At 34.5% G+C, this 24,537-nt stretch overlaps 1 long non-coding RNA gene across 1 annotated transcript in view; it reads left to right on the forward strand.

Annotated features, from left to right (window-relative positions):
* Positions 1-23,963, forward strand: part of LOC116668992 — a 294,519-nt gene extending 270,556 nt beyond the window's left edge. Inside the window, exons 4-7 of the long non-coding RNA XR_004326343.1 lie at positions 11,242-11,487; positions 12,597-12,682; positions 16,344-16,460; positions 19,210-23,963. This is a non-coding gene — a long non-coding RNA (uncharacterized LOC116668992). The remainder of the gene's footprint in view (positions 1-11,241; positions 11,488-12,596; positions 12,683-16,343; positions 16,461-19,209) is intronic.
* Positions 23,964-24,537: the final 574 nt, after the last annotated feature.

Consider the following 24,537-nt stretch of genomic DNA (forward strand, 5'->3'; position numbering starts at 1 on the left):
AAGCCTAGATTTCCTTGAACAGACTGTTAGTATAAATATGGGCATTAAAGGGGATGCTAGTGAGGTCTCAGAAGAGTCGAGAGGCATAGTAGGGAAAACCTGTGTTGTCTTAGAGAATACTTAAATTATCATGAACAGACTGTTGGCAAAATATGGACATTAAAGCCACTGATGGTAAGAGTTCAAAAGGAAACAAAGAAATGTCACTGGAAACTGGAGGAAAGGCTATTCTTGCTATATAATGGCAGGACATTTAACTGAATTGTTATCTTACAGTTGGGTAGACAGTTGAAGTTGTAAGTGATGCACCTGAATATTTAGCTGAAGAGATTTCCAAGTAAAGTATTGGAGGTGTGGCTTGGTTTCTTTTTTCTATACTAAGAAGTGAAAGGAAAGATATAATTTGAGGGATGAACTGGTAAGCAAAAATGAGCCAAACCTGCCTCAGGACTTGATCTGGGAAATTCTCATATTATTCAGATTTCAAAAAATGCTAATATTAAGGATTCATTATCAGGAAAGCATCCTCTGGAAATAAAGCCAAGGGTGTGGCCAGACAACATTTTGCTATTGCCTGTAACGGATCAAAATGTCATAGTAACAAATCACATAGAGGGCTTTTTTAATAGCTTATGCATATAAGCCATGGATTTCCTAAGTTATCTGAACAGAAGTCAGTAGTGATAAGATTGTCCAGAAAGATCTGTGGAGAAGACTCTCGTCTAGCAGAATGAATCCCCATGACATATGAGGGAGACTATCAAGGTCCTTGGGAATGTAATACCAGCAGAAATGCTCCCTGCTTGTACTTAAAGGACAGGAGAGGAGACGCAACTATAAAAGCAGAAGTGAGAATGATCTAACTACAAGCCAAAAAATGTCGACAGCCTCTAGAGGCTGGAAAAGGCAAAGAAGAGATTCTCTCCAGAGCCTCCAGAAAGAACGAACTTTGCTAACACCTTGATGTTAGCCCAATAAGACTGATTTTGTACTTTTGATTTTCATGAATGTATGATAAGTGTGTGTGTGTGTGTGTGTGTGTGTGTGTGTGTGTGTGTGTGTGTAGGGGGGAGTTACTCATTTTGTTAAAGCAGCAATAGAAATATAGATTTGATTGTTATAGATTTGATTCCTTTGGAATCATTACTACATAATTGGATGAAGAAAGGTATGAATGGATCCTTTTTGGGTAAGGGTGCTGGGAAAAATACATTGCAAACAATTATTTTTATATAATGGCAGCAGGTGCTTTTGCCAGGTTATTGTCAAGAATGTTTAATCCTTCTTAGAATGTCAGCTACCTTTCTTATTCTTACTGTTTTCTCCGGCACCTCAAAGCACCAGTGTCTGGCCATGTGAGGCACACATAAATAGTCATCGACTGGAATATGTGAATGAGTGAATAAAATAATGAATGAATGAGTGAACTGTTCATTATATCTTAAATTTTATTTTAATATTTTGCCTTAGCACAATATTTTCATTGTTGGTTATCTTCTAATGACCTTATATATTAAATAGAGTTCTATAATAATTAGTTGCCTCAACATTTTCCCCCTGTACTTGATCCTCCTTCCAGCTTATTCTTTCTAAAAGAAAGCTCAGAATATCACTTTCTTGCACAGTAACCTGGAGATCTAATGACTTAGCCATTAATAATACGCCATCTAAGGCCCTTTGACTCTAGGGTCACTATATTTTTCTAGCTAAACTCACTATTTCCCTACAAATACTCTATTCCAAATACTGCTTCCTTACCTTGAACTTCCCCACTCCATCTCATCTACTTGGAATGTTTTTTTTCCCTATCACTACCACCTCTACCTGTCAAAATTTCCTTTAAGCTGCCTTTCTTAATCCCTTCAAAAGACATCTTTTTCTTCTTTGAACTTTTTGTACTTGTAATAATAATAATTTGTGTGTCGTTTCTCCATATTACCTTCTCTTCTTTAGCTGGTAAGCTTCTTAGGAAGAGGAACCATACTTTTCTCAGTTTATCTTCTGGGAGTACTTAGAACAGTATGGTACTGGACATAAAAAAGTTCAATCCTGGGCACATCCATTTATTACAAGAATCTAAATTCTACAAATTTCTTAGTTTATAATTATCCCCCCTTCGTCTCTGTGTGTGAGTGTCTTCGCGTGCACATGCGTGTGCAGGGTTATGGCAAAGGAAGCAATTCTGGAAATAATTGAGAGTTTAAATTTTCTTTAAGCTTGTAATGAACATTTGGTGAGGTGAGACCTTCATTTCATACTCCTATTTTATCAAAATGAATTTCAAGTATTTTAGAAATTCTGGATTTATCCATGTAGCCATCATACCAAATTTCATGTAGTTAGTTCTAGACCAAACAGGGCATACTGAATCTTATCCAAAATAAGGTGTTACACTGGATAGTCTTCATGAAAATAAAGAAAATCTCTATACTTGTTAAACTATGGCTAATTTGATTGGAATTTCAAAAAAATACTCTAAAGTAGGAATCTTGGTGTTACTGGTTGGAACTCAAGATACTGAAATAATTTAAGTATGTAGATTTTGGCAAACTCTAGGGATTACTTATTTATGTATTTACTTTTAAAATTTATGAAGTCTTATTAAATCTACTCTGTTCACATGATCTCTCAGAAATTTAGCACTAAGCACTTTTTTCTTTCTGCCTCAAAGTACTTTGATAGCAGTCATTTGTAAGAATAGTCTATAAATACTGACTTCTTAACAGGGCATCTTATTGAAAACCATGACTTTTTATATAGAAGGACTTTAAAAAGAATCAAATTTGATCTTTTCATCTTTCTAGTGAAAGTTTTCCACTGTCAGCTGGCCCCAACAGCCTATTTCATTAAAGATGCTGTGAATAATAGTGAATATGGTTTAATAATAATAAAATAACCATCCCAGTATCTATTAAAGTAAATTTTCATTCCTTCAGGTCTTATCAAATAATTTGGATTCCAGATTAATTTAGTTAGGTACTATATTGACATTTGCCTTATCTTTTGTTACCCAAAATGGCTGTTAGAAAAAGAATTAATGGAAAGCCAATGTAGAAAAAGAAGGAGTAATTTTATATATTGTCTTCAAGCACACAAAAAAACTTGCATAGGAAATTCTCAGGCCCTTATAATGGGAATTTACAAGTGGACTATTGAAGTCTGACAGCATTCTGAGTGATGATTCTTTCTGTTTTCTTTGTATGAGGCAGCTCCAAAACAATAAATCACACACACATTGTTCAACATTCTGACGAATTTAAACTGTCACATTATTGTGACTCATCTGGAAATTTTATTTGATTTATAATACTGATGGATGCATCATTTTGTAAACATTAGTTTTTCTGCAGGGAAATTATAGGAAGGAGATAGCCTTTGTTTATGTCTGTTTAGGCCCCTTAAAAGCTCTTTGACCTTGGCCAAATTCTTTTATTTATCTGGACTCACTTTTCTCATCTGTAAAACATCTATTTCCTTCTAGATATTAGTTGCCTAATTTGAAGTAAACTAAAATTGTTTGAAGCTTTCCTGAATCCCTGTATTTATTATCAGAAACTGTGTAGAGGTTCTGTATTCTTTAAATATTTGTACTGTCTTGTGTACACTTTACTTCCCTTTTATATAAACCATAGTAGGAAAAAACTCCAAAGCATTTGTAGTTCTTTGCCAGTGTCTTAATCCAGTGGTAAGACAAATATTAAATGCAGAATATTGAGGTTCCGTGGTATAACAAGGTATACCATATCCCTATGAGTAAGGGAAATGATCTAACAGGGTGGGTGACTGTTAATAAATACCTGTATTCTCTTTACATTAACAACATATTCCTTCAAAAATGACTATATTTCTATGTGAAAAAATTCAAGTAAAAATAGTAGTAAGTGAAAAGGATCATATGAGATGGCACATGCGTTACGGGCACTAGCCCTGTGTGGGTTATTACTGTGTCTTATTCCTATTTGACTGATGAAGATATTGGGGTTGAGAGAACCCAAATGCACTGCTCAGCATCACTTAGCTAAAAAGTGGGCACCTTGTTGCCCATGCTTTTATCACTGTGTTATAACACTGCCCAAGATATGTATTGGCAGGAAAAAAAAAGTAAAATATTGTGTATTTTGGATGATGGATGGAGCGCTTTGTTAAAGAGACAGACTTATTCTGCATCTCCTTGGCGCTTTCTGTAATAAATCTTTCCATTTTGTAATAAAATTTCTATTGTCTCATGTTTTAAAATACTACTTTTCTAAGACTGAAATTTAAGAAAAGATCGCCACCTTGAGTGATTTACCTGCAGAAAAATAGTTCTCTTCAGTGTTAATCAGTGATCACACATGCAAATACATACCAATCTCTTCAGTTTATTAATTTAATTATGTAAAATGAAATATTCTGTTTTGCCCATTCATGTTAGGAATCTGTTTACTCACATTAAAAGAAATTCATACATAGTTAGAACTTACTTTTTAAGTAGAAGAGAAGAAATATGTTTGCTAGAGTGCTGATAAATTCACAAGATACGTTCTTCAGTGTTTGCTATTTTACAGTTCAAATAAGTAAAAAATTGGCACGATTAAACAAAACATATAAATAAAAGAATTTTACTATCATTTTTCTTAGATTTTCACTATTTTTTAAGTCGTGAGCTTCCTTTTATGGCATGGCACTAGCCCTGAGACTGAGAGATGGAACATTGTTGTTTTGTTATATTAATTCTGCTATCTGTTAAATTAATAATTAGCATTTATAGCTTTGAAATATGTATTCCACATTAGAGCTTTTGTAATTTTTTTGATTTAGAACCATATCTTTATGGAGCCCATCAATATTATGCTGTGTATGTATGTATGTGTGTGTGTGTGTGTGTATCCCATGGAATGACTGTGGAAAACAGTCATTTATTATAAAAATATATATTACTCTTACTTCAGATTGAAGTACCCTTCTTCTTCTAAAAGCAGGCCACAGCCAATAACTGCTTGAGTCAAGAGCCTGGTCATTTGGGCAAAATGTGGGCCATTTCTATTTTAGCTCCACAGCTCCCTGTAGGGTTGGCTGAAGCCACAGGACCTGCATTGTAACACATTTCTCCCTTGACCCTAATAATCATTCCACACATTCAGCTCTGCCTAAGATTCTTCTTTCCTGGAGAATACTCCAACTTGCAACACAGATCAGAGAGCTGAGGGAACTCAGAGAAGACAAGCATTGTAGAACACACACACACACACATAAAATTATTTATCCTCCTTTTGTCTATCTGTCACATCATATTGTTTGGCATTAACTCTTTTTTTCCTTCACGTTTCCCTTATTATAAATCATGTGGCAAACAAGGACCTACTGTGTAGCACAGGGACTATATTCAATAGCTTATAATGGAAAAGAATCTGAAAAAGAATATATATATATATAAAAACTGAATCCCTCTGCTGTACATCTGAAACTATCACAATATTGTAAATCAACTATACTTCAATTAAAAAATCATGTTATAATAAATACTCTTTGTAAATTTTGTGCATGAGAGTTCCTCTTTTAGTAGCTCCTAGGACAATTTTGATTAGTACAAAATTGAATCATGTTTATAATTTTGAAAAGTAGAACAATTAAATACATCTTTATTTGTGGATAGAAAAGCTGTATTTTTAATATAAACTGGTCCAATAAAGTGTCTTTTATTGAACAAAAACCAAAGGCTAAATAATATTCAATTTATTAGAATAGGTTTTGTGAATTAGAGTAGATATTAAATTAATCATGGGCTTTTCATCCAGGAGCTTCATTTTGGGAAGAGTATAGAATTTCATAAACCTGATCTCTCTTGCCTTCACTTATTTGTACTCCATTTTTTTCAAAGTAATTAATGAGTCTTGGAAATCATAAAATATTAAGGCAAAAGTTTTTCAAACTTTTGAGATAATTCTACCCTATTAAAATTTTTCTAACAAACAACTCATAATTGGCTTTACTAGTTTTTATTGTCATCTGTAATACTGAAGCAGACACTTTAAAACCAAATTTAACTATGCTAATTTACTTTTCTGGATGATCTGTAATGCCTGGAATTGTTGGGTTTTTATGGCCTGGAATGTTGTCTGTGTAGGTAAATGTTCTAAGTGAGCTTGAGAAGAATGTATATCCTACTGTGGTTGGAGTATTCTATAAATATGAATTAGATCAAGTATATCGATAGTTCTGTTCACCTATATACTTCCTGACTTTCTGGATGTTCATTCTATCAATTACTGACAGAGGTATAGTGAAGTCTCTTATTATAATATTGCATTTGTTTATTTCTCCCAGTTCTACTAGCTTTTGCCTCATGTTTGTTGATGGTCTGTTGTTATGTTGTCATACACACACACACACACACACACATGTTTAGGATTATTGTCTCTTCTAAGAGATTTGATCCTTTATCATTATCATTATATAATGTCTCTCTTTATAACTGATAATTTCCCTTATTCTGAGGTCTGTTTTATCTGAAATTAATTATTCTAGCTTTTTACTAATTTCATTAGTGTTAGCAGGGTATATATTTCTCCATCTTCTTACTTTTATTCTATCTAAACATTTATACTTAAAGTGGATTTCTTGTAGACAATATAATTGAGTCTTATTTTTTATAATCCATTCTGACAGTATTTGTCTTTTATTTGCTATATTTATATGAATCATACTGAATACGATTACTGATATATTTGGATTGATACCTACCTAGTTTCCTATTTATTGCATTTATTCTTTGGTCTTACCCCTCCCTCCCTTCTCTGGTTTAAACTGAGCATTTTATATGTTTTCATTATATCTCCTTGATTAGCATTTAAATTACATTTCTTATAATAATAAATTTAGTGCTTGCCCTGGAATTTCTGTTATGCACTTAGACTAATCAAAGTCCCTCTGCAAATAACACTACTATTTGCTTATTTTTTTCCTCCCGTTCCTTCTGACATTGGTGCAGTGCATTTCACTTCTCCAACAGTAAGTGTTTTTACTATTATTACTTTAAACAGCTAACTTTCAGATCAATTAAGAATAAAAATACTTTATTTTACTTTCATTTTTCTTTCTACAATATTTTTAAACATCAGTTTCTGATCTATATCATTTTCCTTCTCTCTGAAGAACTTCTTTTAACATTTCTTACAGAGTAGGTTTGCTAGTGATAAATTCTGCCAATTTTTGATTGAGAATCTATTTCTACATCACTTTTGAAAGATAATTTCACTGGACATAGATTCTACATTGATGATTTAAAAAAAAAACACTTTAAATATTTTATGTCACACTCTTTTTACTTGTGTGGTTTCTGAAGGGACCCTTCTGTAACTCTTGTCTTTATTCCTTGAAGCGTATGAGTTTCCTAGGGTTGCCATTACACATCACCATACTCTGGGTTGCTTAAAACAACAGGAAATTTTTTCTCATAGTTGTGAGGGCTAGACGAATGGAAACAAGGCATGAGCAGAGTTGGTTCTTTCTTAAAGCTCTGAGGTGGAAACCATCCTATGCCTCTCTTCTAACTTCTGGTAAGTGCCAGCGGTTTTTGAAATTCTTTGGTTTATAGATGCACCGCTTCAATCTCTGCCTCCAGCTTCACATGGTGTTCTTTCCTCTGTGAGTCTGTGACCCAGTTTTCTTCTTATGAGGATATCACTCATTGGCTTAGGCCTCACCCTAATCCAGTATGACCCCACTTTAACCTGATTATGCCTGCAAAGACCCTATTTCAAAATAAGCTCACAATAATAGGTACCAGGAATCAAGACTTCAGCGTATCTTTTGGGAGGACACAGTACAGCTCACAGCAGTAGGTGAAATGTCCTCCCCTTTGGCATCATTCAAAATGTTTTCTTTGTCTTTGGGTTTTGCTTTTTGAATAGGATGTAACAGGTATAGATTTCTGTTCCTTCTTTATTGTTTTATTTTGTATTTATATTGCTCAATGTTTTCTGAGCTTCCTGAATCTGTAGTTTAGTGTGTATGACTAGTTTTAAAAAATTCTTTGTCAGTATTACTTCAAGTATTTCTTTTACTCTGTTCTCTATTTTCCTTCTCGTATTTCTGGTATTCTAATTGTATATACGTTTTGAAAATTTTCCACAATTCTCAGATGATCTGTTCTTCCCTTCTCCCCTCCCCCCACCATTCTCTCTATATATGAGTTTGGAAAGTTTCTATTGACTAGTCTACTCTTAGTCTCCAGAAAGTCATTTAAATACCATTTAAATGTTCTTATCAGTTTATGGCTGCAGTGACTTCTGCTTTAGACAAGCACAGCTAAGCTGTGACTTTCAATTTATCTGTCTTTTTAGATATCATGGTGGTGGGCAATTTGCCCTGCAGCCTCATTTCTCTGATGGTTCCAGAAAAGTTTACTGATTTTTAGTTTAATTTTTTTCTTGTTTTGAAGATTGGACTACGACTTCTAAGCTCTTTATATAGTGGAGCTGAAACTGGATGTCTCCACTTTTTTTTTTTTTCTCGTAAAACATTTTGTATTGCTTACTTGGATCTCTTTGAGTACTCAGTATTTGAAGTATATAGCATTGCTATCTTGCTCTTACAACAATTCAGTTATCAATGGAAACATATTCTTTCACATATTAATCTGCTTTTTCTTCTCTTGGTTCCCACATTCCCTTAAATATATTTGTTGCTCTATATGTATTCATTAGTTTAAGTCAAACTCTTCATATTGCTCAAGTTTTTAAGCTCAAAGTGAGCAGTGAAAATTGGAAAGTATGTTTGTTCCAGCCGGCCATGTATTTTCTGCTGATGTAAAGGAAGGGCAACTCCCTCATGTAATTCTCATCCGATGCAGAAGTATACACCCAAACCCAACAGCAAAAAATATCATGAATACAAAATGCTAAAAGCCAGACCATCGCAGGAGCTCGGTAGGAATACTTACTAGCATAATTACTAACCAGCATTTTGAAATCCTCACCAACATAACATGTAAATAAAATGAGTGTCATTATAAAATTGTTAACAGAAAGAAATTATTATTACATTATAAACTTTTAACTAATTACACCTCAGTAGGTATTATGATTATATAATCATATAATCCTTTAGAAGATAGCAAGTTACTAAAATTAAACAGAGAAATTGATGTCAGATAGAAATAAGATAAATACACAAAAACAATAGTTTTATCTTTTTGTGTGTCTACTTAAAATTGCCAACTGGACATGGAAAAATAACTTCACTCACAGTAGCACTAAAAGCTATTAATATTTAAGTGTAAAAGAAGCAAGATAGATCTAAAAGTGCTAAATGGTAAAAGCTATATAATTTTACTAATGAAAGTGAGGACTTCAACAAGTAAAACAATATAATACACTCCTACTAGGGAGGACTCGGTATCATCAAAATAGCAATGTCTAAATTAACACATGTAAGTAATGCATTTGCAATTAAAACCAAACAAATGTATGCATTTAACAATATGATTCTAAAGTGCATATTTCAAAAGAAGTATAAAAAATTAAGAAAATGATAAAAATGAATAGTTATGAGAGGGCTGGTCTTAAAAGATATCAACGTTTAAGTCATGGCCAATTTAATCAAAAGTTTGGCTCAGAAACTAGCAAATAGATCAAATATTTATTCATTGCCAGAGGAACAAAATAGACAATCTATAATTTCTCTGTGGGAATCCAATGTGAACACATACTGAATTTAATCTTGTAAAAATTCATTTAATAAATGATGTTGGAACAATTGGCTATCTAATTGATAGGATAGAAAGTTGGACTCCTAAAAGTTTTAAATAAAAAAATTAGAATGTAACTCCTTTAGTAAACTAGAAACCCCTTACGCCTGTGAAGGCATGATAGACGTATTATATTACCAGCCCTCTCCCAAAAATGTGTATGACAGATGCTGCAATAAATAAACAAGAAAACTGAGACTGACAAAATAACTACAGTGTCTATGAAATCCTATGAATTAATAAGAAACAATGAAAAAAGGGAAAATTATATAAAAAGACAATATCAGAATAGTCAAAATATACTTGAGAAGATGCTCGATTTCTCCACTAGTCAGGGAAATGCAAATTAAATCTATAATTACATTTGTAAAGCCACTAGATTGTCAAGTGCATTATTGCTGAGTGTTAGCAGGATATGAAAAAAATGTATCATATACATTCCTGATATGAACAAAAACTGTTACTCTCTGGAAAAGGCAGGAAAAATACTTCTATATGTTTTATATTGGCATAATAGAAGGAAAGATATGCTGATTTCTAAATAAGATTACAATGTCACTTTGATTTTCTGGCTTCAATCAGATCAAGGCATCCCTCATTTATAGTCCTTAGTTAAGAAGATGACAAAAATAGGAGTCTCCTAAGGAATCTTAGTAAGAATAAATAAGAGTACAGACTTGGCAAACCACTTCTGTAAGATATAATACACAATATGGATTTTGACAGTCTGTAGATGTGTAGAAAGCCATTATATAAAGCTTGGTTGAAGACTGATTATATTGTTTAATCCAGAATAATAATGCTAGAAATTGTGTTCAGTAAAATGCAATATAGTTCAAACGATAATAGTTTTAGCTCTAGCTGTGATGAAAACCCCACTTTCTTTCAATATAGACATTTAACAAAAACAAACACTACCATTCTGTATATTTTGAAATACTTAGTGTGCTCTGAGTCACTTGTGTGCACATTTTCTAAAGTTGATGGAGAAAATGATTTTATGTTCTGTGGAACACAAAGCACAAAGTGAGTGAGTAGTGCAACTAAGAGTCTTATTTAAGTTCCTTTTCCATCTGTAGGGAGACAGAAGAGAGTTGAATTAACTGACTTGAATAAGGTAAAATACAGCAATTGCAATATGTCATAAAAGAACAAGGAAAGTAAGGATCAAGGAATTTGCCTCCTATTGGCAAAGCGAAAATTAAAATAAGGGAATAAGTTTAAATAAGGGCAATATGATGATAGAGCAGGTAAAGAAATCCTCAGGCTGTTAAGTGAATGGGTGCTGGGCGAGTGGAAGACAGTTTTAGTAATTCCTGCCTTCTGGTATTCACACTCTGATGCAGCTCTCTCCCCTTGAGTGTGGGGTGGACATAGTGATTTACTTCTAATGAACAGAATACAGAAAAACTGATTTACCTGTGTTTGATGATTAAGTTAAAAATCATGACTTCTTTTTACTAGTATTCTCTCTTATGTTGGCTCGCTCGCTCTCTCTCCCTCTCTCTCAGTTTCCTCATTTTGATCAAGAGGGCTGTCATTCTGAAACAGTCCATGTGGCAAAGAATTTATGGCAGCTTAGAGCCAACAACTTGGAAGGAACTGAGGCTTCTCAGTCCATCAACCCACAAGAAATGGAATCCTGCCTGGGTTCTCTTGGAAGAAGAATTTTCCCCAACCGAATCTTGAGCTGAGTGTGGTCCTGGGCTGAGATGTTGATTGCAGGCTTGCAAGAGACCCTGAAGCTAAGGAACCAGGTGAGCCATGCTTGGATTCCTGACCCATAGAAAACATGAAACTAAATGTGTGTTGTTTAAGCCATAAGATTTAGAGTAACTTGTTATGCAGCAATAGGTATGTAATATAGTATGTGCTCTTAGTTAAATATAAGGGGAATTATTATGACATGATTTATGAAAGCTTCATGAAGAAAAAGAATGAGCTGAATCTAAAAGGGAGAATAGTATTAGTTGTTGTCCAGTTAAACTTAGCGCATTTTTAAAATGGCCATGATTAGCTGAAAATAATACTTGGAAGAGCTAAAAGAAGACAAGCATTAATTGGAATGAAATGAAGGGGACTGAAAGCAAGAAAAGTTTAGCAATTAAGAAAAGATAGGGAAATCATAAGATTTTTCAAAATGAGAGGGAGATGGACGAGAAAGAGGAGGAGGGCAACGGAGAAGGCAGAGGGAGAGGGGAGAGAGGGAAAGGTAGGGGAGAAAGCATTAGATGTGGATATCTTAATTTCCATATGTATGGCTTTTAAAACATTTTCTAATTTAGCCATAAAAATAGGTATTTGGGTTACTATGAATGGTGAGCAGTTTATTTGAAATTAAACATCATTAAATAGGATTCTGAAGTGTGTGTGTGTATGTGTGTGTGCTTGTGTGTTTCACAGATGCTATGTTATGAAAATATTCAAGGTATTTTAGTCCAAAAATCCTGAAAGATTCAAGAGGAATCCAGAAATACTTGTGAGTGGTTCCTCTATACTCCATTCCACTTTCACGAGTGTAAAACACTCATGTAAGCTCGCTCTGTGACTAGTGTAAAGCACTATGCTTTGTTTTCAGACACTGAAAGAATGTCTTCATGGTGACTATCTATACACTTCAGTGGTGGGACACCAGAAAAACCAGACTCTGAGGATACAAATGTGTGCAATTTATTGATTGAAATTATAAGCATCTATATTAATTCATCTGTTTTCCTGCTCCAGTCTTTTCATGCTGTTACATAGTTAACAAAAGATGATCTCTAGGTGGTCAATAACATCTACTCTAAAAGGCTGTGCTGTAAAGATCCATAATCTTACCTCACTAATCTACCTAATTTTGTTGTTCCAACTGTATTTCAAGCAGCAGTGATCTTTGCCTACTTTCAGACTACTCTGCCTTCAGTTAGCAAGGCAGCCGTGTGGATCAGGGCTGCGCACTCCAGACAAAAGGTAAGAATCACTTGGCGTATCCATCAATGTAATAACTCAAAGACTTCCTTTCCAGATATTCTGATTCTGAAAATCAGTATGGGGACCCAGAATTTTACACTAGATGGTACTTACAATTAAAGGAGTTTAAGCAACACTTAGGAAGATGATCAGGAAGAAGAAAAATAACAGCAGTTGTCATCAGAAAAATGTGTGTATCCTTTAGCTGAATCTTAGAAATCCAGATTATAACATATTACAATGAAATAAGAGTTGGAGTAATTTCTGAAATTTTATGCTTCTTAAACTTTGAATTTTAAAACAGAAAAGCATTTTAAAAACAGATTATTGTATCACTTTTATGGTCTCTGTGGAAATCTAAGAAAAAAACTGATTAGTAAAGGTTAGCATCTCAGAAGAAGTTTTCAATAAGCAGTAGAGCAGAAATAAGCAAATAAAGAATAGTCTCTCTGGATTGGAGACCTAAGTATTACCTTTATTTTTGGTAGAGGCCAAGGTAGAGCATATAACCAAGTGGCCCCCACTCGGCACTGAATCAAGCAGGCACACCCTGGGAAGAGCCACCTCTGCAGGAATAATAACTAGTGCTTTCTCCAAGTGGAAGGTAGACCTGGTTCTATTCATATCATTCCTAGTTTGTTCTCAAATTTACAAATCAGGTCAATGACTGCTTCTCTTTAGGAAAAGACTGAGGAAAGGGGCAGGGAGGCCATGAAGGAGTTTAGGAGCAATCTCTCCTAGGGGACACTAGGAGGAGGGGGGAAAACGTTCCCTTAAAAGTAAACACATGGAAACTAGTCAATATCTTTACTTAGACCTTTGGATTATCTCTTTTAAGTGTTTTTTAAATCATGATTTCTTCAACTCCTACACCCTCTTACTAATTATGAAACATTAATTCTGAAATTTCAGCCAGCCATAAGGACATAATTATACACACAAAGTGAGCATAACCTGCTAATTAAGATAAAATTATGTGACTGAACTAGTGTCCCTATTATTATCTCAGTGATCCAGTCTAACAATGTGTATTATTGCATTTTGTACTGTATTAATATGCATAGAAGACAGAGGGTCAAGGAGTCTGTAAGGAATGAATCAAAGCCAGAATCTCAAGGAGACAAGAGGATTTAGAAATTATCCTAGAGAGTCTACAGAAGAGGCACTGTGCAGACTTTGTAGTGGAAACAAAGAGAAGGAAATTATTTACCACCCACAACTCATTGAAATACTTGGAATACTCAGAAAATATAGAGTAGTTCTTTGACAGGGCATGAGGATAGAAGGTAGAGGTGATGGGAGGAAGGCTTAAGAGGAGTTGACGCCCCCTCTTAATGTGTTGAGGACAGAAGACTGGAGTGTTTATGACAACCTTAGGAATGATTTCTTCATTGTTTGGGCTAGTGTCTTTAAACTGTTCTTTTCCCCATGAGCACTTATTTGTAAAAGTTTTAAGACTATAACCCTAATTATTACATTTACATCTGTATGTTTATAGATAGAGATATCAAATTATATAATATCGTCAAATTGCCTGATTAATTGTTTTTAGTAAAGTTTAATATAGAACCTTGGATTTTCTGCTAGGTAATTAGAATTAGGAAAGTTGATAGAAACTAATAGGCTAATAACAATGGCTGGTTTGTATAGAGTAAAATATTTGACTATCCTAATCTAAATCCTTTGTCAAAAGAACATTCAATTATAGATATTTCCTTCCATTTAGAAGTATGTACTGCATTTTGAGATACTGTCATTATAAATGCTCAAATACTTAGGTACTTAAATGAATAAGCTATCTAAAATGCATAAATTGAAATACATATACATATAGTAAGGAGAGTTACTTTCTTCCATGATAACGGATAAGTGATTTGTTTCTGTCCCTTTGACTCTCTCTTATACTTCACATGCAATGTATTGTAGTAACTATTTATAATGGCACACTCGTACCTTGGTCCATGCGTGGTCCATTTTAATTTATCTAGTTAATTACTTAAAATGCTGTAAAGCACCTTCAAACATATCACTAAACTTTAGCTCTTTTATGTGAGTTTTGCCACCTAATAGCTTAATACTTATCATCTAAATGGAAGGCTGAATCAGGTTGCTGACTGCTACCAGCGTAATTGTTATACGTTAGAAGAAAATGTTCTTTACTTTTTCACACTGATAACATTTACTTCTTAAAAATTGAACACTCACTTACTTAGTGGCCACATGCCTTCTCTGCAATTATTTTTTAAGTCTACTCTATTTTTAAAAACTAAATGCTAATACTGTAACATCAGAGGATTTAATTTATATTCATGGAGATTCATACATAATCACATTGATTACTTCTACTTAACACATTAAATAACTTGCTGACTGGCATAAAGTCTTCAAATGCTCAACATGAAAAATGACCAAATGAGATATTTTTCGAGTTAAGGAGTTGAAAAAAATCATGTAACTTGCTTCAATTTGGGGGGCTAATAAACCTGTGATAGCTGTTTCATTTATTATTTTGTCTTTTCAATGAAGACATAACACGTCCATGTTTTTCTCTCAAATACAGTAATCAAACTTTCTTCATTCTCATTTCATTTTATTGTTAAAGAATCTGGAAGCTGCCCATAACATAAAGCATTGAGAGCAAACCGTTTCAAATAATTTGTTCTTTGAGAATTTATTTTTTATCTTTTCCAACTCCAATTTTTTTGTCCTTGCTTCGTTTTTTAAAAAACTTTTTTGTGATGCTAGTAGCAAGTTCAGTTTCAGAATCAATTTTTTAATATATGTTTTAATATAAAAATAAATTAGAATTTGCTTTAAGAATAATTTAGAATAAGGTAGTTGTAAATTGGGTTATATTCCAAACTCATTTAACTTTTCTATACCCTTCTAACGTTGGGAGAGGCTGTGTCAACTAACTCTATGACATAATGGATAGTGACCCAATTTAGTAGACAAATTGGCCTATAAAAGAAGGAGAGGGGAATAGAAATCAAGTGCATAGGTTCTGACATTTAAATATAACTGCTATTTCAACGTGTAACATTGTAAATGTAGTAGATAATATTCCAATGCACATAGAGTATTCAAAGTTTTCTAAGTGTTTGCTTTGGTAATTTGGTAACCTCTCCTCTTTCTCAGTAATGAGGTAAACATTTCAGGCTTAACCAGTACGTAGCTGAGACAGATACTAACTGTATGGGCAAGCCAAGGGGAAGGAAGCAGTTTGGCCTTTGTAAGGGCAAGCCAGAAGAGGCATCATAGAACTTTAGTACTCAAACTGGTTGTAAATGATGAACATAAAACAATAGATGGAGGTAAAAAGAAATAAATATTTAAAATCCCAGGGGAATAACAGAGCATGACGTATTAGGGAAATTTTGAGAATTTGAGTAAAGCTTTATAATATGTCTCTGCTAGAAATGCTACATGCCCACTCCAGCGACCCTTCTGCTCCTGTGGAATCTTCCTGAATGATCAAAAGAATTGGGTTAACAGTTACTGCAGGCGTTAACAGTGAATGAAAGTATCTCCTAAAGTTGGATATTACATAATATGTGGCATCAACTGGACCTGATGCCCTCACTGGGGCTAACTTAATCTGGGGTTAACGCATCTTTAGGTGAGACCAACAAGAGAAAGAATACTGTTATTCTTGTTGCAGATCCAGAAACTATAGTGAAAATCTGAGGTGTTGTTAAACACTCAACCTCCTTTTACATCTCAACTGGATCCTGAAGAAAATTACAGTCCCTGGGGTTTCAGTTTATCTCATGAGCTGGTAAGTTAGTCTGTTGGTGCTGCTTCACGGATGCAGGAGAAGGCATGAGACTCCTGGGTCAGGGGTAAAGGACTTTATCACTCACAGCAGCATGAGCACCATATTTGCACTGGTTCTTCTTTTTCCACTCATCCACTGGAGCCAATGCAAGGGGGCCCAAATAGATGCTGCATGTGCAATGAGTTGCACTACAGGAGAAAAACACGGAGCTTGGAGAATTTACCAACTTAAGGCAACCACAAGTGGTAAGCAAGCCTGCCCTTTGTCCCAAAGAAAGATATGACCTCATCCCTCAGGGCTGCTTGCTGTAAACACAGTCCTGAGAAACGGCTTAGGTATGATGCTGTCAGGGCTTTGCATGCTTGGTAAAACCTACTAAGACTTGTAGGAGTGTGACAGGTTTTGGAGACAAAAACATAAGTAAGATTGTGGAAGTAAGTCCACATCTGGAAGGTCACCCCATGAAAGACTGTTCTACTTTCATTCCTTTATTTAGTTAGTTTTGCAAAAATAAAATGTCCCTGGATTTCTCAATGTTTCCATAAAATCCCTTAGCCTCCTGAGACATGGAAACATTTTACTCTTCACATATCATGAGAACTAGAGCTATCGCTGTTTATCTTGTAAATTGTTTCATCTAATAGGATAATAAAACTCTATTTCCCCAAGAGAGCCAAGGGTGGGCCTGGACTGGGTCCCTAGGTTAAGCTGCAGGCTGCCCTGGCGGCTGGAACATTCTCTCCCCAGGTACATACTGACATTTCAGTAGGAAAAAATCCCCAGATAGAGGGGGCAATCTGGTTCTTAGAGAGATTTTTATTTGTATACCAAAGGATTGGAGGCCTTTTCAAAAACCTTCTCAGGAAGGGAGGGAGAGAGCTGCATCCTCCTTTATAAGCAGAGAAAAACTGTCTTACTTCCACTCTCACCTGTGGATGGTTGGGCTGCTTATGTAGGAAAAAATCCTATCAGCTCTTTTCATGTCACCTGATGATAGGGGTAAAAGAATCAATGTATTTATCATTTACTGTGAGTTGACAGAAAAATCTGTCTGTAAGCCAGAATATCTCCTATGAGCAGTTCAGGGAAAATCAATAAAGGTAAATATTTTAAAAACCAACATTAGTCAGTTTTCAACAAATATCTATTGATCATCAATTATACGCCACACTTGGTTTTAAGGCCAAAGATAAATTAGAACTAAAAGGAGCATATTCCCTAACATGGGGTTTGTAGTTTAGTCAAAAGATGTCCAGTGAGCAAAAATGACACTAAAAGTGGACTATTATCTATTCTTATGAATGCTACAAAAATAAATATAAAAGTGAATCAGGTTGTTGTGAAGGATAATGGGGAAAATCCAACTTAGATTACTATAAGGCAAGGCTTCTCTTAGAAATTACTTCACAGCACTAATATATATTAATAAAGAAATACATCCATGCACTCTTTTCTCTCCTCCCTCTTCTAGTTTGAGCACTACTTTATCCTAGTGCCTAGGACAAGGCCTTGAACATAGTAGAAAGTTAGGAAATATTTCTGAAATGATGAGTAAATCACTGAATGAAAAAAAGCCATTTAGTCATTCAACGTGAGCCCTAAAGTGTAGCAGTTAGTCAGGCCAAGATTGGAGGGGAAAGCATTCCAGATAGGGAAAAAGCGTGTTGAAAAACCTTGGGGAAGGAGTAAACAGGACCTTATTGGCCATGTTAAGGATTTTGTATTTAACTCAAGAGTGATCATAATAAATTATACATTTTAACAAGGGTACAAGAGGATGCAATTTATATATTTTTAAAATGTATACAGGCCATTAAGTGGACAGCGGATTTTCTGAGAGCAAGAAGAAGTAGGAAAGTCATTTCGGAAGTTCTCCATTAGGCCCTGGTTGACAGGAGAGGAAGGTGACAGTGGACAGGGAAATAAGTGAGCATACTGAAGAGAAGACTCCTACATGGAGTCAGTGAGAATTGCTGATGGGACTGAGGAAGAAGTTGGCATCACCAGTGTTAAGTATAGAAGACAGGAATCTGCTGAAATGTGAATGTGTGGTATAGTTCATTGAGCTTTGAAAGGACTACTCAAGAATACATCCAGCCTTAAAATTAAATCCATTGAAAAAAGTAAAATGTAAGAAGCAATGGAGAACACATTAATCAGCAAAATATCTTACAAATGCTTATTACTACCTATAATATGTGGCTTATTTTGTAGGTGTTTTTTAACATGCTGAAACTAAATTTTCAGAAAACAATGATTTGCAAGATGGCAATGGAAGTATTTTAAGGTTAGTTAAGCATAAGATCCCTTGGTGAAAAACTTTGGATTATGCCAGAAATACATATAGTTTAAATATGTATGTTGAAATTTTAATTACTAAAAATAAAACCTGTAATACCCAAACCAACAGATGAAGTTAAAAAAAAAAAAAAAAAGGAAAGTGAAAAGAGAGAGCTAAGATTCAAATGATTTAGAAATGTTCAAGGCTAAATGGGAAGATAATTTTGCATAAACAAGAAAAGGATATACATGAGGATAAGACAAGGTTACAAGATTTGAAAGCACAATTTACTATCTTCTCAAGGGCAATAAATACCAATTTGAATTATTAACAACTTCTTTAAAAAGTGCAATTAGTTAATTGAAAAAGTATATTAAGATACTGTGTTTTAACATATGTGAAATCTACTAATTTCTGATCACTAGCTTTATAAAAACAGTGTATGGTTTGGGATTTTGCTCTTAATAGGGACTCCACATCACAATTGAAAGAAAATGCTGTACCTGCAGGATGAAAGAAAAGAGGTGATGTTTGCTTTCTTAGCCTTCAAATGGGAAGCCAAAGAACTGGAGACTGAGAGAAAGAGACACAGAGAGACTTCACCATATCTGAACAAGAAATACTGCTCTGTTCCCATCAAACCCAGACACAATAGAGAAAATCATAACCTTGATAGACTCATTTGCTCTAATTGCAAACTAGACACTTTTACAGATACAGTAGGAACACAAAAGATCCTCCATGTCATGGAAGAGGGTGTTGCCAACAATTCTGTTAGTACACTCATTAGAAGGACACAAGTCCTTAGTATCTTTTTCATGATTGTATCCTTTTGCTCATTCCTTCACCAAGTTATGAGTCCCAAATTTGTTTCAACCTCATCCCACATTTGAGCCTAACTATTTTAAATGATAATAACCAGGTAGCTTATGATTACCTTGTGCTTTAAATTACTTTATAATGAATTTATATTTTTCACACAGTCCTAAGAGGCAAGTCAGTGTGCATACAATCTCTATTCTACAGATGAGAAAATGATGACTGGAGGGGTGAAATGTCTCTCCTATGTTTACAAGTCCTAGGAGGGGAAAAATCAGGGCAGGTCTCTGATTCCCTAACATCAAATTTGGTTCTCTTTCTGTTAAAACAAAGTACATTTTATACAATATCACATGATTAACTTGAACTATAAAGTTGCTTTGGTTAAAGTGATTTATAAAATAAAGGACTTAGAGCGCGTAATTACATGATTATAGTTTTATATTAATAAAACCACACTATGAAGAGTAGATTTGATTTAAAATTAGTACTTATGGAGATGTGCATTAATAAAATATTTTAATAATAAACATGAATAAGAGCTAAGGGAGTGAATTCAGCATATGGAGACACTTGTTCTTAGAAACCTGATTAGCTCTAAGGATACTAAATCTTATCACTGGGTAGAGTTCTGCTAGTAAAAACTGAAGATTTCTTTCCTAGTCTCTGTGCTTCATGTAATTTGGTTCTTAATACCCTCAAAACACAGATCAGTGTTAAAACAAATGAGTGTTGGCATCAGCAACTGTTGCCCAGGACCTGGGCCATGCAGGTACCTAAGCATTCAGTATCTGCTGACATGCCTTTCCTTTTCCTAGTCTCCAAGGGCTACCGGGACAGGGGATGAACTCCCTCAGTTCTCATCCTTACCTTACCCTGACTCTCCTGTGGTTCAAACTGACAAGAAGCTTTGAAAGGACAAATTTTTTTTTTCCCTACAAACTCTCTAGAGTACCGATTCACAAACCTGATTGTAGCAGCAGAATCTCCAGTGAGCTATCTGGAAACACAGATGTGTAGTCCCCACATTGACACACTGACTTACTAGTGCTAGCATGTGCTTTGGGCACCTCTGTTGGTTTAAAAACCCTCAGAATGATTTGGTTCTCAGGATGGGAACAACTATTGCACTGTCAAACGTCAGCTTAGGGGGCTGGGGACTGACTCTCTTACCCTGTCTTTTAATTTCTAGATTCTTAGCCTGTCACTTTAGAAATACTCCAATCCCAAAGGATAGATAGCAGTTTTTGTTAAACAAAACTCAGGGCATTCTCTGGGCCATGTTTTCATATCAGATGCAGTTAATGTTCCTGACAGGAAACACCTCATCATGGCATTGTCTACCTACTGCCTAGAACACAACCAGTCAGGTTTTACATTTTCTTATTTCTTTTCAGCTTAATTGAGAAGCTAATTTGGACAAGGTTCAAATTATGAAAAAATATGATTTCTATCACTCCCTTTTTCTGTATGTCTCAGAATGTCCAGTAGTAAAAAAAGAGTCACCACTAAACATGCCAATGATTCTGAGTATTCACATCTATCTTCTTTTACCTTTGGGATGTATTTCCTTTCAGGCCCCTTCTGTCCTTGAGAATAGGATTCCTACAATTTAAATACCGGTTGGGAGGAGGTAGCAATCTGCTTAAGCCTGAAGCCTAAGCCATGTACCTAGTTTTAAATGAGAGCCAGGTGTAGGAGTTGTGGGGTTCAAGAGCAGTGAAACACAAAGTCTTACTTTGATTCTGTCATTCCTACAGTAACCTCTAAAATGCAAAAAGAATTTCTATTTTCCGTAACTGGAAAAATACAGACAGTTGTGGGTAAGAGATCTTTAAAAATTTATACCCACCTGTAGTTTTGATACATATTTAATATATTTTATTGGATTTCACAATGCTGCAGTTTATTTTATTAAAGATTCATTCATAATATCCCTCCAAGATTTTCTCAAGCACGGTAAGATATAAACTTCATGGAAGGAGAGATTATTGTGAGATTTGTTTGTGGCTGCATGGCCAGTGCACACAACACTGTGCCTGACACATCACAGATGCAGAGTAACTGTCCATGGCATGACTGAATGATGGCATCTAAATAAAAAGCTTTCAGAACCTTGGCTGTAAGCCGCATGGGTCCCCAGTCCTTGTTATTATTAATTTCCTTCATCTTCAGCCATTTTAAATATTTTTGAATGCCCTTTAAACTTAATAGAATTACTCAGAAAGTTGTCTTTATTTTCCCTGATAGCACCCATTCTCACTGTCCAGTGTTGGTTCTGTGTTTGCAAATGATCTAGGTTATTCTGAATAATATGAATAGTGCATACATAAGTGTAACTCACTGTGTCTATCCACAGTCCTTATCTTTTCTGACCTTTCCTCGTTAATAGCATGGTAAAGGTGTAAGAATTAGAAGGTAAGCAGCTGGCAAATGAGGTCACATAAACATTTAGAGCAGAATTTTGCTAGTTCCATTAACGACCACCTCTGAGTAGGCTGTATTTCAGATACTCACTTGGGAAGTTCCCTCCACTTTGTATGCTTGGAGGTGTCTTTGGCCACCTCAGTTTGATTATGGGACTTTGGCACTACTGCCTTTGTGATGCAGTTCCTTCCACTGCTAAAAGACATCGTCATCTTTCTAGGGGACTATCCGTCATATATTCACCCCAGTAGCTCATTCTCTCATGGCTTCTTCCCATCCTTCTCAGCCAGAGTTCTGATGCTTCCTATTCTTTGGAGGAACTGACTAGAAGCAAGTTATACCTCTCTAAATTGTGCTCATTTAGCCCATTATCTGTGTTTAGCTCCCAAGGTCCAAAATTCTCTAATCTTACTATAACTCACTCACTCCCAAGTGCATGTGTTTACCGCCAGGATAGCAAACTTGGGACACATCAGGAACAATCACCACTAAACATGCTGTCAGTGATGCACTTTACTGGGACGGTCCTCTTCCAGGGCATTTTTTTTCTGTGTTTTATCAAAATAAATGTTCTGTTGCAAACCCCTATATCTTCAGACATGACTGAGATTCTTATCATTAGATTCTCCATAGTCCCCATGAGGGGCAGGGTACGTATTTCTCTCTATATGTAGATATTTATCTCTTATATGTACATGCCTATCTCTGTGTATCTATGACTCTATGAATTTATCTATTATCTGTCATGTATCTATCTGATCTGTCGTCTAATCTATCATCCATCTATCTGTAACTATTTCCTCCTTAGGAAGACTTGCCTTATTAGTTTTGTGTCACTGCTGACCCAAAGTAATCTGACTTCCATTGGAGATTTATGTTGAATGCAACTTCTGTAAAAGTTCTTGTCCAGCATCTCCTTAAAAAAAAATTTTTTTCAGTGAGCTCTCCATTGAACTTAATCTAAACACCAAGAAAGAAAAAAATGGCATTTAAGCCATTTAGAGTCTGAAATACATTTTTCTTATTTAACATACAAGTGTTTTGATATATCTCAAGTTTTGTTATTTGATTTGTTAATCTTTATATTAGGAATTACTTTCACGGAAGGATTACTGATATAAACTAATCATGGCAATGATAATATAGAGATTAATTTTATATATTCACATTCCCTTGTATGAGCTAATAAGATAAAATTTTCATACAGTTGATTTTTTTTCAACTTTATTCTCGAGTATGACTCAGTAAATCTGATTTATAGGGCAATTATGCAAAACTCTTTATTATCACTTTGGATTAAGAGTGCTCTAGGAAATTATCTAATAAAATGGTGATTAAGCCCCAGCATCTCCTCCAAATGAGAGCTCTGGTCTTTATTCATTCTTATTCTATGCCCTATGCATAGGGTTTCAGTGACGTCTGGGAAATTTTCTCTTGGGCCCTAAATGACTATCTCTACGAAACAACAACAAAAACTAGCGGCTGCCAAAGCTTTGAAATCCATTACTCTGTAATGAAATCCATTACAATCCCTCATCTGATGTATTTGACATCTAACTTTTAGAAACCATCAAACATATGGACAATAAAGTATCCTGCAGAATTTTTCTCTGTTATTAATCTCAAATCATAGCAGAGGGTTTAGACAAATGTGCATGTATCTGGACTTCTAGAACTCAAGAGATGACTAACTAAGGAAAGTGGGACTGAGATTTGCTTCCACTCAGTGTAAGCCAACTCAATTAGCCATCTTCTAATTGTGTTTTTACCTCTGGAAGACTCTGGGACAAATGGCTTGGCCTGTGAAGAGATCTTTTGGAAGGCCACATTACTCAGGATTTTATGCATATGAAACCTCCTTTTTGTTTGCATATCTTTTAAAATAATTTTTAAATGTATGTACCCACTGATATATTTTAAGATGACTGAAAATGTTTTATTAAAAATTTAAATAGCAAGAATAGATTTATAATTTGAAACTATACCAATCTTTTAAAAAATATTCTGTGACATAAAAATGCTATTATTTATGGCTTACTATTATTGATTTAAATGTATATAAATGTTTTAATAATAAAATATTTTACAGTGCTCATTTTTCTTCTGTAACATATTTAGTTTACACTTAGTCCACAGAAGTTTATTCTAATCTGATTTTATTTTGAGCTTGAAAATCATCTTTTATCATCCTATTCTATTCCTTTGCAACAAGAACATATATATATATAAACTTGAATTCAGTATATTATTTTGTATGACCCAAAGTTCTAAATGTTACGATTTTCTTGTGAATTTCATCATTGAATATTAGAACACATCTCATTAAATAACAGAAATATGTAACATTTTTTCAAGATAATTATTTAACATAAAAGTGAAATTTTACTAGAAGTGCATCTCTTTATGAGGTAGATGGAGAGTTATAAAAATTGATTAAATTTATCTGTGGACAGATGTTAATTTTTTATTGACTATCACATGACTAAATATTAATTTTTATATTTCTTTCATTATTATAAACTTTGAAAGTCTTATTAACATAAATCATTA

This window comes from Camelus ferus, chromosome 15 (genome assembly GCF_009834535.1).
Source record: "Camelus ferus isolate YT-003-E chromosome 15, BCGSAC_Cfer_1.0, whole genome shotgun sequence".
NCBI lineage: Eukaryota > Metazoa > Chordata > Mammalia > Artiodactyla > Camelidae > Camelus > Camelus ferus.